The sequence below is a fragment of the Macaca fascicularis genome, chromosome 7 (genome assembly GCF_037993035.2).
Source record: "Macaca fascicularis isolate 582-1 chromosome 7, T2T-MFA8v1.1".
Classification (NCBI taxonomy): domain Eukaryota; kingdom Metazoa; phylum Chordata; class Mammalia; order Primates; family Cercopithecidae; genus Macaca; species Macaca fascicularis.
Window position 1 is genome coordinate 119,732,945 of NC_088381.1, and position 19,775 is coordinate 119,752,719.

The window sequence follows — 19,775 nt, forward strand, 5'->3', positions numbered from 1 at the left end:
CCTTGTGATCCTTCTGCCTTGGCCTCCCAAAGTGCTGCGATTACAGGCATGGGCCACTGTGCCCGGCCCTCCTGCCACAATTTTTATTGAAACAACTTGGTGCTCTTGCTTTGATTTAAAATAGATAAAAGACACCGAATTTATTGTGAATTCTTTTTTTTCTCTTGCCTCTCTTAAAAATCTGTTTCTCTATGGGCTAAATTAGTGTATCATATCAGCCAAATCACTTTTTAAAAATACGTAATTTTCAATCATTAATAACGGCTGGTGCAGTGGCTCATGCCAGCACTTTGGGAGATCGAGGCGGGTGGATTGCTTGAGCCCAGGAGTTTGAGACCAACCTGGGCAATATGGTGAAGCTCTATGTCTACAAAAAAAATACTAAAATTAGTCGGGTATGGTGGTGCGCATCTGTGTGGTCCCAGCTACTCAGGAGGCTGAGGTGGGAGGATTGACTGAGCCCAGGAGGTCGAGGCTGCAGTGAGCTGAGATCATGCCACTGCACTCCAACCTGGGTGACAGTGAGACCTGTCTCAATAAATACATAAGTATCCATGGATCTTTAAACTATACTTAGATCTTAGAGACAATCTTGCCCAGCATTTCTCAAAGGATGCTCTGAAGAACTACGATGATTCTGTGAAAGCAGTACTCAGTGGCCAAATACGTTTGGGAAACGCCACATTCTTATTCTGTAGAATTCCCTCTCAGAGAGTCATCCCAGATATCAGAATATCAAAAGCCCTGAGAAGTCCCATGGTTAATAAACCTGGTCTTTGTTCTTGAACCTAAGATTTTGAAAATGAGTTGAGCTCTGATTTCCCTATCTGTACTTTTTACCCTGTGTGCCACCTATTGATCCAGTTTGGGACATGCTGGTCTGAGTGACGAGGCAGTGGTACATGCTGGAAATAATATTAAAAAATGGTAGTTACAGGGCTGGATCCATCCTCTTTGTGCTCTGTAGTCCCCTAGGCACAGAGCTTTGTCTGTCGACGTCACTGCTCCAGCATTTATAAAACGTGGGACACTCTAGTTCATTGCAGCTTCCACCTTTGACAAGATAGGTATCACAAAATGACCTCGTGATTCAGCAGCCAAAAATTAACAGTAAAGCACCCGTAACTCTGTGTGAATCCTACCCAATTCAGTTTTTTAAATGTATAAACCATTTGTCAAAAGGTAGAAAGGTGGATATTGGAAAAGGAAAAACAGATTAATTTTAAACTACTTGACTCAGATATAATCATGAAAAATCAAGGAGATGTGTTATCAACCATTTTAGTTTTTGTATATATTTGGAGTAATATAGAATATTTTTTACATACAATTTTTTTCACACACGAGTGCTCTTCATATATATTACTAAAGATAGATATTACCCAGGCTATGAAAACTATAGAAACCTGGATTAACCAACTTTTGTTATGTGGTTTTATCAGGCTGTTACAAATCAATTTTAAAAAGACAGGAAACCATTTAAATTTGTTGTTAATTCTCTGAAGTTGTTGAATAGAAGTAAAAATTCAACTTCAACCCCATATTAAATTTGAGCGTTTGGAATCTTAATGCTAAAATTTAGAACTATAAAAAGAAGAACATTCTAAAAAAATGTCTGTGAGACCTGTTTTTTGCTTTGTTTTCTACCTAATTCTGCCACCCAGTTGAATATTTCAGGTTTCCTTGGTGGAACACAGGCTGAGTGCTGAAGGGCTCTAGCCACCTGAGAGTGGCATCTGCCTTCCCGTCACCATGCCAACACTCCTGGCTACAAAAAGAGGGATTTCCCCTTTTTCCAGTCTTCCCTCCCATGTGGGACAGGTGCATGCACCTCTACTCCAGGAAGGGCACCATTCGTAATTACAATTGCTTCCTTCCCTCCACTTTTGTGTGAGAGAAGAAAGCTTGAGATGCAATCCTTTGTCTTTTCAAATGTGATTTTTTTGGTTTTGTTTTTTGTTTTCTTGCTATTCTTACTGACGTCTTTGTGTGGTGCAGCGGCTGGGATCCCACTGCATCTACATGGCAACCAGGAAATCAGTCATTCAGAGTTGCCATGGTAACCAGAGGGGGGGAGGGGAGAAGTCCATTTTATCATGGTAGGCTGTGTCCCTTCCTGAAAGCCTACAGAATTTTTAGACAGAGGTCATTATGAAATCAACAACAACAAACGCCCGTTGGCATCAAGACAGGCCTGTGAACTGGCATCCCCGGGCAAGATGCAGACTGGGAGGGTGGGAGTGAGCATGCAGCCGACCCCACCATGAGGCACAGGGCGTCGCCTTCTCCCCTCAGCACAGATGAGAGGTGACGAATGCCACTTGGTCTCTGCAGCGTCTGTAGAGGGAAGTCTGTAAGCGGGAGTGCCAACCCCAATTGGCAGATTCTCTGACACTTCAAGTCTGCAAAGGAAAGCAGGTAACCAACGTTGTATAAGAAGTGAGCCTCTTGGTTTGGGTGGGGGCACAGCTCTACTTTTATGGTAAGAGGAGCCCTGACTGCGGAAGTGGGCTGAGGCGTGCTGTCCCAAGAAAAACGGAAGTATCTGTTAAGTCTTGTTTCCTGTCACATCCTGGAGCTGAAGGTAGTCACATTTCAAATTTAAAAAAAGAAAGTCATGGGAAGTTAACCAGTGAGATTATCTTTTACAGGCAGGATAATTAGAATCCTCAGTGGTGTAAAATCTTCCACCTGTAGGCGGGTTGAGTTTTATCACAGACAAGAGGGGCCCTGGGCCCTCAGAAGGCCTTAGCTCCTGGATTTATTTAGTCTGATCTTTGGAGAGCAAATTACCAAGAGTTGATCACACTTCCAAGTAAAACTGAGAATGTGCTCCTTGATTTTAAAAAGTCTTCTAATGGCGATATTCTAATAGGCCAGGACATAGTGATGTTACTCTATGAATACAGGTCCGTTTTTTTTTTTTTTGTTGTTGTTGTTGTTTGTAAAATGAAAAATGACTTCTCATCTTCCTTTTTAACAGTAGAAGGTTACGCTTTTCCTCTTTTGAAGTTAAGATGAACAAATTCTTGATTTCCTCCCCTCTTCCCTCCACACTGCCCCCTCCACTCTCTTGATTCCATCCTAGTAAATAGCTCCACCAGTCACCCTTCACTTTGGAGTCTTCCTCCCCCTTACTCTCCTTCCCTCACATCCAAGTCAGCAGCAAATTCTTATAGCCCTAGTTTCAAAATAGAGCCTGAATCCAGTCTCTCCCCATCGCCTTTACTATTCGTCATCCTAAGCCAAGCCAACATCATCTTTCTAAATTTCAAAAGGCCCTTCTCATTGTTCTGGTGTCCATTTTGGCTACCTTCGTTCTGGTCTCACAATGCAAGTCAGATCGTGCCATGCCCTCGTTCAGACCATTTCCCACCCCATGGCTGTACATCACACTCAGAATACAACCATGACCCACAAAACTCGATTAAGTGTAGCCCTCGACTACTGCCCCATCCTTATACCCTATGTGTGCATTCTGCTCTATCCATGCTGACCCCTCCTTGCTGCTTCTGAACACGCCCAACTTCCGCAGTCTCGGGAGGGTGTTGTGCACTTGTTGAAATAATCTTCCCTAGATGTTAGGAGGCCTCCTCTCACTTCCTTCAGGTCTCTGTCTAAATGTCTTCTCCTGCAGGAGGACGTTTGTATCAGCCTGGGTATTTTAGGAAATAGAAGGCGCACCATTTTTAGGAGAATGAAGGGAGTGTTTACCGAGGTATGTGTGGGGATCAGGAAACCAACAGCAAGATCTGATGCCACATCTAGGCTTGAAGGGGCTAGTGTTGTAGGAATGCAGAGAGTTGCAGTCCTGGACACCTGTGGGGCTGCCCAGAAGAAGCTGTGGTTCTTGAGGAAGGAAACCAGGACCAGAGAACAATGCTGAGGAATGGACACACTGACCTCACTTTCTACCCACTGGTCTAACACAGATGGAAATCAGAGACTAAGGGAGTTGGAGTAATGAAGTACTGGGTACTATACAAGTTATCTACTGTTGCATAACAAATGATCCCCAAAACACAGAGGTTTCATACAATATATACTTTTTTTCTCTTATAGTTTCTGTGGATCAGGAATTTGGGAGCAGCTTATCTTGGTATTTCTGGCCCTCAGTCTCACTTGAGGTTACAGTTAAAATGTCAGCTGTTTGAAGCCTTGTCTGGGGTGGAGGATCCATTTCCAAGGTGGCTTGCTTACATGGCTGGCAAGTTGGTGCTGGTTGTTGACAGGAGACCTAAGATCCTCCCCATGTGGGCCTCTCCACAGGGCAGCTTGAGTGACCTCACAACATGGCACCTGGTTTCCCCCAGAGCAAATGATCAAGGAGGCCAAGGTGGAAGCTACAGGGCCTGTTACAACCTAACCTTGAAAATCACACATTGTCATCTCAGTCACATTCTATTAGTCACACAGATTGGTTCTGAGTCAGTGTGGGAAGAGACTATACTAGAGTACGAACAGTAGAAGCCCAGAATAATTAAGGGCCATCTTGGAGAGCAAAGCAAAGAAAAATGGAGAATGAATAGAAAATGGTGAGGGAGGAGATGGCAATCAGAGAATAACCAGCACCCTTCCTTGATCATCCAATTTAAAATGTTGTGTGCATTCCTGCTGCTCTGTTCCCCTTCACTGCTTTATTTTTCCTCTCCAAATTTAATGCTACCTAACATATTTATCTATTAATGATTTTATTTTTGGATTCCCTCACTATCATATAAAATCCATGAGATCAGAAACACTGTTTTGTTTCCTTCTGGCACCTAGTAAACTTCCAGTAAATATTTGTATATTCAAATGTATGAATTATACCCAATTTTAGATACAAAGCAAATGGGTTATTTTTTGTTGTTGTTTGTTTGTTTTTGAGACAGGGTTTCACTGTGTTGCCCATGATGGAGTGCAGTGCCATGATCATTGCAACTCATTGCAGCCTCTATCTTTTGGGCTCAGGTGATCCTCCAACTTTAGCCTCCCAAGTAAGTTGGAACTATAGGCGGGTACCACCATTCCTGGCTAATAAAAAGTTAATACTTTTATATGGCCAATTCCAGTAATATCCCCATCCTTTTTAAACTAAAAAGTTGTTCCTCCCAACCCAACTCCATCCCTAAAAAGACTAATTACTAATCACGGAATTATAACTTTGTTTCTGCGAGTTTTGGAAGCAGCATAGTTGCCTCTTGGTCCTTTCTCTTTCTTTGGCTTCTGTTGTTTTCATTTGGCTGTTCCTTGGAGATTTTTATTTTTGTTTTTTGTACTTCCGCCCCTTAATTTTAGAAGTAAGTTTTCATATTTCTCCCTCTTAAAGTAAGTTGCCTCTCATGTGGCTGTTAAAATTGCCTGTTTATGTGGCTCCCATTTGAGTTCTCTTTGCAGCAATCTTATTTAAAAAATAGCTCTCATGAAAAGAATAAACCCCTCCCTCCTAATCTTCTCCCTTATTCTCTTTCTTCTGTTTATTCCTGAAATCTACCAAACGTACCAGTGAAAATTTCTTGTCTTCTGTGGCACATATGAGGCTAAAAAGATTGCTGACCTATGGTTACTGATGGTCGGAGGAAAAGAACAGATTACAAGCAGAAAAACCTTTCTTCTGGGCACTGGGGAACATGTAGAGTCCATTGTATTAGGCTGTTCTTGCATTGCTGTAAAGAAATATCTGAGACTGGATAATGTATAAAGAAAAGAGGTTTAATTGGCTCACCATTCTGCAGGCTGAACAGGAAGCATGGTGCTGACATCTCCTCAGCTTCTGGGGAGGCCTGAGGAAGCTTACATTCATGGCAGAAGGTGAAGAGGGTTCAGGCACATCACATGGCAAAAGCAGAAACAAGAGATAGAGAGTGGGAGCGGGGTGCCACCTATTTTTAAGTCATCAGATCTCCTGTGAACTCAGAGTGAGAGCTCACTTATCACCAAGGGAATGGCCCAAGCCATTCATGAGGGATCCACCCCCATGACCCAAATACCTCCCACCAGGCCCCACCTCCAACACTGGGAATTACAGTTCAACATGAGATTTGGGTGGGGACAAATATGCTAAGTATATCAACTGCATATGCAATGCCAACCCACCGTGGAGCTTATGTACACAATGTTATCCCAATCAATTGATTATAAGAAGAAGAAGGCAGCCTCAGGAACATTTGCACCCAAATCTAGAGAGGGTGGAAGGATGATTTTTGTCCTCCATTGGCCCTAGAAACCGATGATAAATTAACACCTTTCCAGATACCAAGTGGGAGAAACCAGCCCCTTAGGTTATAAAGCAGGTTCCCTTGGAGCAGGGGAGATAATCTGGTTGTCAAAATACATAACTTGGCTCCCCATATGCTTACTCATCATTGTACACAAAATCTACACAGGAGTCTTCATCATAAACCCTTTGATCATAAGATGCCCTTCATATCACCATCAGCTTTTGACCCAATGGTACTAGAGCAGCAGTTTTGACTCTCATACTAAGAGTATATACTAACCTTGTCATTTACTTATATCATAAATGGGAATAGTGAGTTTCCATTGTTCCTGTGGAGTTCATTTACTCATTTGACAAAGATTTAGTGAGCACTTACTGTGTATCAGGCACCATCAAGACCCTGCCTAATCAAGCACACAGTTGTTGTCTTCCTACAGACTTAAGGGTAGAAAGATGTTTTTATTTTCCCATCTGATGATTGTCATAGATGGTGAGTCTTTGAAGAGTTTCCTTAGACTGTTATTCCATAATAAAATGGGAGTCTGTCTCACTAATAAATAGATTAAGCAAATGTATCCATTCTGAACACTTTAATTTATTCCTTAAAATCTTATCTTTTTTCTGGTGGTGTCTTCTCAGCTGTGGGGCATGAACAACTTTTTTCTCTCTTGTCTATGTTATTTGTGGTTATTGCTGTCATGTCTTTCAGATATAAAAGCATTGATATATGTAATCCTTAAATAAGGGTGCCTGTAATGTCATTTTTCCACTTTTATATCAGCTCTGCACCAAGTGTGTTGACAGGATTTTGGCAGGATTTACTTAAGTCATATTATGCTGTTAATTTTCAGTTTATGCAAATCTACTTTCTAGATGTAAAAATTTAGCAGTGAGGGATGTACATAAATATTTTAATAGTAAATAAATGACTTGGCTGTGGTCTGGGTAAATTTCAATATTCTGAACTAGGAAGAAACCAATGACCATAACTGATCTTGAACATGTAACTCACTCTTTTCTTTGGAAAATAAAATCATAAACAATAAGGTATAATGAACAAACTTGCGATACTAACAGATACTATAGGACTTTGTTAATATTTTAAAAATAAAAACAGCCCTACAGAAAATTGACTTATCTCCCTCCTCCTAAAATGAATATCTGGACCTTACTTGTCATGCTCTTGCCTTTATTCATATATGCAAATAAGATTTATTGCACACCTACTGTGTCCTATGCACTGAGCACTGTACAAGGCACTAGAGATACAAGACTGAGTAAGACATTACCTGTGAGTTCTAGGATTTCACATGTGGTTGAAGATAGAGGTAAACATGTAATGATAATACAATGTGATAAGAGTTATAACCAAGTTATAACCAAGATAAAGAAGTGGTAATTTGTCGGGGCAAGGGAGGGGAGTTATAAAACTGCACAAAAATAGTAATTTGCTAAGGAATCTTAATTATAGATTATTTTTGCCAAGTCAATAATTTGAGACTTCCAATTTTACTCTATACTACATAATTCTTCTCTGTTGAAATTTCCCTGTGTAATCATACAAGTAATACTTAAAGAATGCTGAATAACTTCTTACTAAAGTAATGGAAATCATTTTAGCAACATTTCGTGAGCAGTGTTTTGCATTACTGCAAATGCACCTTCAGAGTTCACAGATTTGCCGGAAGAGCAATCAATTGACAACACTTTGCTTCATAAGAGTTTTCTACATATAGTGGGATTTACTATCATCTGAGTAAAGACAGATTTTTTTTTTTCCTGCTGGTTTAATGTTATTACTTGGTCGGTAACTTCACGGTCTTTCCTTTTTCAAAATCACTATCACATTTACCCCCTTGCTACTCTTCTCATTTTTTTGATTTCTGGGGACATTTTTGGTAATATTTTAAGCAGTCTTAGTAGTTATTCACTCATTCTCTTAGATTTTTAGCTGATTTTATAAAATGTTCTGGTATTTTCAAAATGGTCAGTAGTGGTCATAACTTTCTTCCACAGGATCTAATTGTTTATATTCAGTTAAAGTTAACAAACAAATACTGAGTGCATGCAATGTGCCAAGTGCTGTTCAAGGTGGGTGCTGAAGATGCAGAGATGTGAGACCCAGCCCTTGCCCTCAGGGAGTGGCAGGTCTAGTGATCCCACTCTAGTGGACTCTGATGGAAGGGATACATTCACAAGCCATAGTTCCCTCCACTGCTATGGTTCTGTTCGTGAAATTCTGTCATAGAAAATTCAAAATGAGAACCTGAAAACTTAGGTACAGAATAGAGGCAGGGGAGCCAAGGAAGGTCACAAGTAAATTTATGAAAACCCCTTCCAGTAGAGAAATCAACAAAGACACAAAGAAAAATACCTTTAAACAGCTCCTTTAATTCCCTATCCTCTCTTGCCAACCTATTTACTGACAAAATAGATCACGCTGTCTAGTCTACATTTTTGGCACAGAAAAACTAAGTCTTGCCTTTCTGCCTTGCCTATAAATTATTGGAGTTATTATTGTATAGCTTTTCTTTCAAGATACTTCAAAATGATTTACATGTGTGATATTAATCTTGCAGATTTGTATCCTTTAATTCTGACATTCCTTTTAAAGGGCTATTTTTCCAAGGCTTTGTGCGTGCACAGTGTTCTCTAACCTCTGTCACACTTCACTGCAGACTCCCTCTTCTTGATCTTCTTGCTTGTTTCCTGTTGTCCCTGAATTTCTTTTTCTTCTCTATTTATTTTTATTTTTTTTGGGGACAGAGTCTCACTCTGTTACCCAGGCTGGAGTGCAGTGGCACTATCTTGGCTTACTGCAACCTCTGCCTCCCAGGCTCAAGTGATTCTCCTGCCCCAGCCTCCCGAGTAGGCGTGCACCACCATGCCTGGCTAATTTTTGTATTTTGGGTAGAGATGGGGTTTCATCGTGTTGGCCAGGCTGGTCTCAAACTCCTGACCTCGGGTGATCCGCCTGCCTTGGCCTCCCAAAGTGCTGGGATTACAGACATGAGCCACCATGCCCGTCCTGTCCCTGAATATCTATATTGATCTTCAGGGACTTTTTGGAAGCAACAAGTTTTACTTCGCAGAATCACTGTTTCTGTTTTTATGGTAGTAACACATTTGGTTTAAATTATTTCACCTGACCCCAATCAATAGCCCAGCTCCAACTTTTGCTGGGGTTTGGAACAGTTTCTGCTTATGGGAAGACCAGAACTTCAGAAACATATAAGGCAGCCCTGGTTTGGGGAGTGTGGAGCCCTTGTTCCTAGTAGCCTGGTCAAACTTTCTCTGGGCACAACCGTTTGTATCCACAGCAAGGCCTCCATGACTCTTTTAAAAATTTCTTATTTGTTTGTATTTATTTTTTTTTTAGGTGGAGTCTTGCTTTGTTGCCCAGGTTGGAGTACAGTGGCGCTATTTCGGCTCACGGCAGGGTTGCAAGCGATTTTTCTGCCTGAGCCTCCCGAGTAGCTGGGATTACAGGCACCTGCCACCACGCCTGGCTAATTTTTGTACTTTTAGTAAAAAATGGGGTTTCGCCATGTTGGCCAGGCTGGTCTTGAACTCCTGAACTCAAGTGATCCTCCTGCCTCGGCCTCCCAAGGTGCTGGGATTACAGGCATGAGCCACCGCACCAGGCCGGCCATGGCTCTTTCTTACCTACTTCCAACTCTACTTCTGCCTCCCTCCTGTCTTTTGCCTTCTCCCTGCCTGTGTCCCTCTGCGCTACTGTCCTCTTCAGTAAGACCTCAGGCTTCATGGTTAGCCCTCCTCCAGCCCCCTTCTTCAACTTCCATCTACTCTTGGCCTCCTTACCCATCCCCTTCCTCTCCTCATCAACATTTGTGTTTGTTTTCTCATGAGGGATTAGGAAAGCAAGCATCTTTAACTCATTCATCACCGATAGCCTCCCCAGGAGTGTATGTATATATTCAACACACACATGTATTATGTGTGTGACATTTCAGGCAATATCAGAGAAGGATCTGGGGGGCTTCACACTACTGGCTGTGCCCAGAGCAAAAGGAGAGAACTCATGGTTCCAACACATTTCTCTCTGATGAAAGAGTTGGCTATTACTCTTCATGTCCCTTGTCCCACTAGCTTTCATGCTGGGCCGTGAGACAGAGACTGACATTTTTCATTAGTGAAGGCCAGCCACTCTCTCTCCAGAAAGATTAGTTCTGCCCACCCACCCCCTGACTCTCTTCAAGCCAAATATGATTCAGTCTTCTTGGCTCCCAACAGCTGGGCTTAGGCTCAGATGTCTGGGGGTAGGGAATGATCCTGTGACACACAGATCAGATCATGATTATATCTTTTTGAAGAACTCTTTAAAGAGGCTTCTGTTCCCTTTAGCTGATCCAAGAAATGCCTGGAATTCTAGCTTTTCTGTGATAAAATAACAGCTCAGTAATTTACTTATTATTGATTACTATTCAGCTGAACAATTAAGTAAGCCATTAAATGTACCATCAATGTAAAAGAGTGGACAAGATTTATGACTGCATGGATTTACCTTTTTGTTCCCATTTACTCTTCCTTCTTCCCTGCAGCCCACACATGCACTCAAGGGGTGGCTTTGCTGGCACAGCTGATGGCTCCTTTCTGATAGGCTCCTTTCTGATTGGAAACAGAGAGAGAGAGAGAGACCGACTGACCTACCTACCTACCAAAGCTGAGACAGGGAAGAAAAAATAGGGTGGGCTCTGCCAGAGAAGGCAAGACAATCAAAAAATAACTAGGCCGGGTGTGGTGGCTCATGCCTGTAATGCCAGCACTTTGGGAGGCTGAGGCAGGTGGATCACCTGATGTCAGGAGTTCGAGACCAGCCTGGGCAACATAGCAAAATGCCATCTCTACAAAAAATACAAAAATTAGCTGGGCATGGTGGCGCACGCCTATAATTCCAGCTACTCAGGAAGCTGAGGCAGGAGAATCCCTTAAACCTGGGAGGTGGAGGTTGCAGTGAGCTGAGATTGTGCCACTGCATTCCACCCTGGGTGACACAGCAAGACTGTCTCAAAAAAAATAAAAAAATAAAGAACTAGCTGGGCATAGCGGGGGAGGAGAGAGAAGGAGGTGTACAGCATTGCAGAGAGATTAGGGAGTTTGGGGATTTGGCATATGAGATGCTCTGGGACAGTTGGGATGTGGCAAAGATTTGAGAGTGCAGAAGGGGATGTGAGAAGTGTTTCTAGCTTATTCATCAGTCTCTTTAAAGTTCCTACAGAGATACAAATAAAGAATAGCTTTCTTTTTAATATTTATTTTCTTTATTGATGTTGTTGTTCAAGGTGGAGTCTTGCTCTGTTGCCCAGGTAGAGTGCAATGGCAAAATCTTGGCTTACTGCAACCTCTGCCTCCTGGGTTCAAGTGATTCTCCTGCCTCAGCCTCCTGAGTAGCTGGGACTACAGGTGTGCACCACCATGCCTGGCTAATTTTTGTATTTTTAGTAGAGATGGGTTTTCACCATGTTGGCCAGGCTGGTCTCGAACTCCTGACCTAGTGATCTGCCTGCCTCAGTCTCCCAAATTGCTGGGATTACAGGCATGAGCCACTGAGCCCAGACTTAATATTTATTTTCTAATTACTTTTTTGTTGCCAGATTATGCTTCTTTATAAGAAGTTCAATGCAGAAATGGAACTAGGAGTTGTCCTAGAATTTTTTAGGCTTGCCCATATAACAAATATTAAGAATTTGTTGTGCATGTGCCATGGATTGCTATAGAAAATTTGCAAAATATATATATAGAGAGAGAGAGGAATTATTGTTTCTTACCCCATGACCAACTTCTCGTTTTTGAGACTTCCTTTTTCTCCCCTCACTCAAAGGAATGGAATTTCTGCCAATGATGCCTTTTCATTATACAAACATCTGTTGACTACCTGCTGTGTGACAAGCAAATGTGGGCTTAACCTTAACGGACCCAAATGCTGAGGGGTGAGATGCACATCTAACAAAACATGAAAATAATGTCCTTAGTGCTGAAATGGAAGTAGAGGCAAGGCACCAGTCGCACTTACAGAAAAGGAAGCACCTGCTTAGTTTCCACGGTCAGGGAAGGCTTCTGAGAAAAGCTGAGTCCTAAAGGATAAGTAGGGGTTTACTAGTAGGCAAAATAGAGGAAGGGATAGGGCATTTCTGGCGACAGAAATAGCATGTGCCAAGATGCAAGGAGAAAACAGCACAGCCCCTTCAGGAACCTGCTGTGAAGGTTGTAGCATATAAGGCTACAACAGGCACTAAGGGAGAATGTGGACAGGTGACATCACAGAAGGCTTTGTATGCCATGCAGAGGAATTAAGGCATACATCCTGTGAGCAACCCAGAGGGGAGATACTGAAGTATTATAGTAGGAAAGTGATTTGATCAACTCTCCATCTCAGCAATGTACTTCTGGTGGGGATGGCTTTGAAGAGAGACTGGAGGTCGGAGGACAAAGTAGAAAGTATTATAATTGCACAGAAAAAAACAAAGCATTTGTGAAATAAGACAGTGGCAAGAGGAAGAGAGAGGAGGAGTTTGGGCAAGGAGATAGTTTGGTGGTGAGAATGAAAGGATGAAGAACTTTAAGTCAGATTGGGATAACAAAGATAAAAGATTTGGTGGTTATTCTTATATTCCTGATGTGGGCAAATGGTTTGTATTCCTCATTAAATGAAATGGAGAATATAGAAAGAGGAACAGGCTTTGGGTGAAGGTATAGTATATAATCTGGGGATTATTAAACATAAGAACTCCAAGGAACATCCAGCTAGAAAGCTCAATAACATAGGAGAGACATCAGGCCAAAATTATGTCCTCTTCATTACCCAACCTCCGCTGCCAGTAGATGTAAGAAATACAAAGTATTAATGCCTGCAAATACGGCCATGCATGAGTGTTAGAGCATTTTATAGACTTTTGTTTTACCCAGTGATAAAATGTACTGGGATAGGCTCATGGTTAGCAATTGATGCATAAACTATTAATGGTGAGATGTCATTTTCCTAAGAAATTAACACTTTGCAAACTTGGTATGCAAACTTGTGTTAAGAGCTCTAAACTGGATTAATCTATCCTGGCCAAGTTATACCCCCACACTTTACTTTTCTCTCCTGAAAAAGAGGCTATTAGGATCAGTTGAAAAGCAATGAGGTATTAATGAGAGAGAGATCTTAAAATCTAGTTTTTAGCTTTGTATAGAGTTTTGTTGGCACCTCCTAAGACTGGCAATTAACCTACTCTGAGTTTTATAAGGGCCAGAGATGGAAGAACTGATTAGAAGGCAGCAGGCAAAATTCCTAGAGATTTTATTGTTTGAAAGAGGTTTTACTATATAGGCTTAAATATAAATACCAGCCACTCTCTGATGGTTGAGAGAGAGAGAGAGTGAGTTAGAAACAAAAAGACACAAAAAATTACTGTACTTGAATCTAGAGTTAATGCCAGAACCTACTGGTCTAAAATTAACCATAGTCTTGTTTCCAACCATTAATAACATGCTTCTCATTTTTCTTAGGCTTTGCATCATGCATGTTTAAATTTACATTTAAAAGCTCCTGGTAACCTTTGGCACCAGGGTTCCTGGTGTGGAGGTAACTCACATGTTGGTGGAGTCATGCCCAATCCTCTCACTACTGCAATTCTATTTGCTGGTGGATCGAAGGTAGTTGCTCATTTTCAATCTTAAATCAATCCATTTTGTGGCTTTCAGGTTTGAGTGAGTTGACATCAGGGTCCTTTTTGATGGAAGATTTCCTTGAAAAAATAAGCAAACTCTGTTCATGGAACATCAAATCGAAACAAAGGGTGTTTTGGGACTGTCTCAGAACATTTCACAGAAATTAAATTCTGTACCTTCTAGGTTAATGTGCTGTGGTCCCCACGGTGTGTTTGGAAGGCTCACCTGGTGAGTTATTCTCCATCAGTCCTAGATTTCTAACATTTCCTGTTAGTTTACTTGCTGGAGGATTAAGGCAAGACTGGATTAAAAAGGAGGAGTTGGGGAATTAACTGTTGCCTGGCAAGATTAGCTTTCCAGGCACTGATTCCTGAGAAAAAGTGATTTTTTGTTGTTGTTTTTAGCTCCATAGTGTTGCCTGGACACTAGAACAGGATTCCCCTTCCCCCATCTCATGTTTAATCTGTAGCTTCCCCAAAGTACCTGGTGTTAGTACTGGGGGGAGAATGACTCACACGTTGAATAAATTGTTATTAAGGCATCCGGGTTCAGTTGCGAACATACTAATAGTGAGGAATCGGAAAACCAAGTACTGGTGAGGGTTTGGCTGCTGACTGCCGAAATCACTTACTGAATGTGAGGCCCAATGTCCTCTAAAAATAATAAGAGTTATTATGTGCCGAATACTCCCTATGTCCCCAGAACTATTAGCATTTTGTATACCATCTCATTTAATCCTCAGGTTTCCACTGTAGAGCATGGCTATCATCAACTACATTTTGCAGATGAGGAAACTGAGGCACATAGACGTTAAATAATTTGCCCAAGTTCATACAGTCAGTAATGGCAACTTGGATTGAAATTCTGGCAGACAAACAGCTTGCAGTCTCTACCCTTGTGTGTTCCACGATATTACCTCCTAAGATGAAGGGAAGGGACTGGAGGATCGCGAGGGTCCTTTCAGCCCTGCTAGTGTGTGGGGGATGGGGAGAGGGATATTCAGTTTCTCTGTTGGGAATGTGTAGCATTCAGCACCACCTCATTCCTTCCCATCTATGAGAATCTTTTGGAAATAGTCCTCACTGTTAGGCCTATAGGTAGCATCGCCAAACTTGGTTTAGTTCCCGTGCCCCATAAGAATACTTATCAGGCCATTCTTTTCTGAGCATGTGGGTTAAGTAAGATCTCAGTGGTAGTGGGACCTTGGAGAAATGAAGCATCTGAAATGTTGGCCACTGAGAAAAATGCTGCAGTGAGAAGCTGCAAGCTGCAAGCTGCAAGCTCCCAGCTAGCTGGCTTGATGGGGACCACAGTAAATCAGGAGGAACAGTGGAGGCTGGTGTGGGATCTTGGGGGCCAGAACCTGACCAGGGGATGTTGACCCAAAAAAGCAGCAGCAGCAGTAGCAACAACAACAGCAAGAACAACAATAGCTACAAGCCAAGTTCAGGCTAAAAAAGCAGGCAGTGTGCCAGGAAGGGGGCCGACTGAGCGGTGTGTGGAAGCTGTCGCGGAGGTGACGGTGGGGCCATGAGAAAAGGGGAAGGAAGGAACAGACAGCACCAGAGGGACTTGAACAAAGGGAGAAGGGGGATTAAAGTCAAATCACTGTCAGCAGCCCAGGAGCAGACAAAACCACCAGAGTAAGCCCTGAAATGGAAATGAGAGGGAAAAGAAGCAAGCCGCTAACAGCTACCAAGAAGAGGAGGAAGTGGGAGATGCGCTGCTTCCTGTAGAGAGAACGTTGATTGAAGACAAAGCTGGGTGGGGACTAGTCCCTGGGCTGCAGCCGCCGCTACACATACTCACAACGCTGCCGCCGCGCTCCGTGGGCAACTCCTACTACTGCTGGGCTGGGCTGGGCTGGGCTGCGCCGGAGCTCGCCTGCACAGATCAGCTCCGGAGACAGGGGAAAACCACACTCCTCTGACCAAGCCTCGGGAGCTAAGGTAAAGGAAACGTTTTCCATGTTGCTCGTTTTTAATTGAGAAAAATGACCGTCGCCTGTGATTTTAAGGTCCGATTTCTAAGGGATGATAAAGACATCGCTTCAGGACTAGGGGAAATGATTAGATTCTTTTGGAAGGGTCTTTGAGAACGACCACATTTATGACACATTTGATTAAAAAAAAACCTCATCATCAGTGCTTAGATTTGATGACTCGACAGGGCAACATGCTAAATACAAGAAGCTGTTTGTATAGTTCTCTCGGAAGAAAACCAGGGCTGAGTCGAAATCCATCTGGGGCTGTGAAGCCGTGGTCTGGTCATCGGAGCCTTGCAGTCCCCTTGTTTTAGGGGAGTAAGTGGTGTAAAATATTAATTGCATTCTCTTTCTTACACATTGCATTGGGATGTCTTCTGATCTGCAAAAATAATGGCTGTGATTTCGCTTTTGGGGGAGTTAAATTCTTTTGTACTTAGATTTTGCCAACAAAGGCTCGAATTGCGTATGTGAGGGGCAGTATTTACCATTAAAAAAACAGTGTCTTCCTCCCTTAGCTTGTGCAGCTGCTTTCAGGATAACCTCAGGCACAGCTATCATTTGCCAGTAGGTCTTATCCTAAAGTTGCATCCTTGTTCAAAGGAGTGTGGCGGGTTTAAGGCCAGTAACTTGTCCAGAATCAGATACTAGTATATGTATGGATTTTATGTTTATATGCGTTTTCTTCACCTCTAGGTCAAGGTGCATGCTAGCCTCGGTGAGGGACAAAATAAAAAAGTGCAGCTGGGTTCTTTCCTTACACGAATATGCTGTAGATAGACGGAAGTAGTAAAACCAGAACATGATTTTTATTCTTTGATTTTCTTGAGCCAAGAATGTTCTTAATGAGAGCTTGGGTCTATGGCTTGTTCATATTTATGAATGATATGTAAAAGTACACTAAATAGGTCTGGCAGATGAGAACTGAGATTGTGAGATTCCTCTGACAGGATATATAGGTGAGTTTAATACCCTGGTGTAGCACGATTTAAAGAATTAAGCTATTTTTTTAATCTTCAACAGAAAGTATAGTTAAGCAGTAAGTAGTTATTGATAAAAGGGTTTTTTTTTCTAGAGTTTCTATAATGAAAGGAGATAATTTTTCAAAAGAAAGAGGAAAAAACTGCTTATATTGGAGTAAAAATAACAAAAATGTCAATATTTTGACACTCACAAATTCTTGAAACATAGGTTCTTAAATACCAAATATGCTAGTTGAGAGGGCATGTATATATGTATCTCCTCGTTTATCATCATTCTCACTTGTGAAGAGCTATAGGGCTGTTTTTAATGCTATCTTTATGAAATCGATATGGCTTCTCAAAATCTGTGGAGTAGCAGCACATTTTGAGAGATGGGAAGCTTTCATAGCTACTAAAGAAAAAAAATGTCTATTTCTCAGAGGTTTTTTGCTCATTAAAGTAAACCTGCACCGTGCCTAAGAGACAAAGTACTGCTGGTATTGAAACCATGGAACTCCTTGAAGGATTTACTGAATTTAATCAAACTTGTGGGCAAAACAAGTCGTGACATGGATTTTGCAGTTCGGCTTCCTATTTGCATCCTAAAGGGAAATATGTAAAGATCATCTTCTTAGAGAGGAGACCTAGGGTAGATCTTAGATCCAGAATGACCCAGTGGAGTTCTAGAATCAAGCTGTACATCATGAAATGAAGTAAAAAGTTGGTAACCTGAGCTGCATGGATGAGGACAGGCTTACCCTTTGATACTTACTCCTCTGCAGGCTGTATTCACTAGATAATGCCAACACCCTGCTTTGTTTGGGGAGGCACAGACAATCTGCATTACTCTTCTGTGTGTGTTTCACACATGAGTAAGAAAATGAAACCTTGCCCAACGGGCATAGTAGAGTCAAGAGGGCCCTGCTATCTTTCTGAAAACAACTAAGAGGTGCCTATTTTCTGCACAGCACAAAACATTTCTTAATTGTTAAATTCCAGCTTGAAGCAGAACATTAGTGAGTAACAGCAGATCAGTAACTATGATGGTAGAATGTTTAGCAAAAAGATGAATATGCTTCTATGCTGTAAAATGAAACTATTTCCACTTATTCTGGCCATATGGAATATTGAAAGACATAATGATTTTTCTTGGGGTATTCACTGGCTGTTGAGGAGTAGACCAACACTGAAATTTTAATTGTACTATTTTTTTTTTTTCTGCCATATGGCCAATGGCTGAATGGAAACATGACTCCATTATTTCATGGCCAGCCTTGGGCCTCATATGGTGGGCATGTAGTGAATATGTTTGGTTGACTGACTTTGTTTAGCCTGCTTCAGAAAGCAAGCCCAACTTTTAAGTCTAAAAGCTGTATAGTCAAAGTAGAAAGCCTGTTCATAAAAGACTTCTGTGGGTAGGAGAAAACACTGTGGAGTGAAAAGAACACAGGCTTTGGAGGCAGATAGATCTGCCTTTGAAACCTATCACTGGTTCTTACTACTTAACTTGGTACATTAACTTAGGAACCTCAGTTTCCTCATTGTAAAGAAGGGCTAATAATACATAATCAAAGTTTTTCTTTTGTTTTGTTTTTGCTTTTGTGTGCGGATAAGTGAGTGCTTTCTACATAGAAGATACTCAAATGTTATTTTTTCTTCCTTGGTGACATAAGGAAAAGTTAGCATATTCTTGGCCTTTACCACTGCCTCACAGGTTTAGGGAGACTTTTTTTATAGTGATAAAATATACATAACATAACATTTCCCATTTTAACTATTTTTTTAAGTATGCAGTTCTGTGGTAGCGAGTATATTGATGTGCTCTCATCACCACCGTCCATCCACAGAACTGTTTTTATCTTGCAAAACTGAAATTCTATACCCCTTTATCAATACCTTCTCTTTCCCTCCTTAGCTCCTGGAAACCCCCATTTTACTTCTGTCTCTATGAATTTGACCAAGTATGCCATATAAGTAGAATCATACAATATTTGTCCTTTTGTGACTGGCTTAATACACTTAGCATAATGTCTTTGAGATTGATCCATGTTGTAGCATGTGCTAGAATTTTCTTCCTCTTTAAGGTTGAATAATATTCCATTGAATGTATAGACAATACTTTGTTTACTCTCTTTTGATGGCCCCAGGGCCACATTTTGGCTATTGTAAATAATACTGCTATGAACACGGGTGTACAAATATCTGTTAGAGTCCCTGCTTTTACTTCTTTTGGGAACCCAGAAGTGAAATTGACATAGTAATTATATATTTAATTTTTTGAGGAACTGCCATACTGTTTTCCATAGCAGCTGCACTATTTTACATTCCCACCAGCAATGAACAAGGATTCCATTTTCTCCACATTCTCATCAATATTTACTTTTTATTTATGTTTTTGATAATAGCCATTATCAAAGAGGTATGAAGTGGTATCTCTTTGTGGTTTTGATTAGCATTTCCCTAATCATTAGTGATGTTGAGCATCTTTTCTTGTGCTTATTGGCCATTTGTGCATCTTCTTAGAAAAATGTCTATTCATATTCCTTGCTGATGTTTTTCCCCAGAAATACTGTGTTGAGAATCTTTGCCAATTTTTAGTCAGATTTTCAAGGAGACATTTTCAAATGGTGGGATCTTTTAACTTAACGTGTCATTAGATCATAATCATAATCTTTGTATTTAACGTCCTTTATACAACAGTATTATCCCTGCCCAGATAAAATACTTCTCTCAAAAGTAACATTTGAAATCAAAAGGAGAGGGTAAGAAAATGTGCCTAGTTTCTGCTAGTTGGTGATGTCCAGAACCTGATAGTGAAATTCAAACCTTTATTGTAGACGGTCACACCAGTGATTCTGCTGGTCAAGTCTTAGACCAGGCTACCACTACGGAGGCACTGGAGAGCTGTTTCTTCAGTGCTTTTCTGGTCCCCTCTCATTCAGCAGAGAAAAAT

The 19,775-nt window shown here is 41.4% G+C and overlaps 1 protein-coding gene across 8 annotated transcripts in view; it reads left to right on the plus strand.

The window, feature by feature from the left end:
• The first annotated feature begins 2,148 nt into the window (after nt 1-2,148).
• The window catches only part of GNG2 (G protein subunit gamma 2), a 127,565-nt gene continuing 109,938 nt past the window's right edge, over nt 2,149-19,775 (plus strand). For 7 of the 8 annotated variants that reach the window (XM_045396416.3, XM_045396412.3, XM_045396415.3 and 4 more), the window contains exon 1: nt 15,650-15,825. The gene's annotated coding sequence lies outside the window, so the exon portion shown is untranslated. Of the gene's footprint in view, nt 2,419-15,649; nt 15,826-19,775 lie in introns of those variants that run through there. The other variant, XM_065548808.2, reaches the window with a different exon arrangement.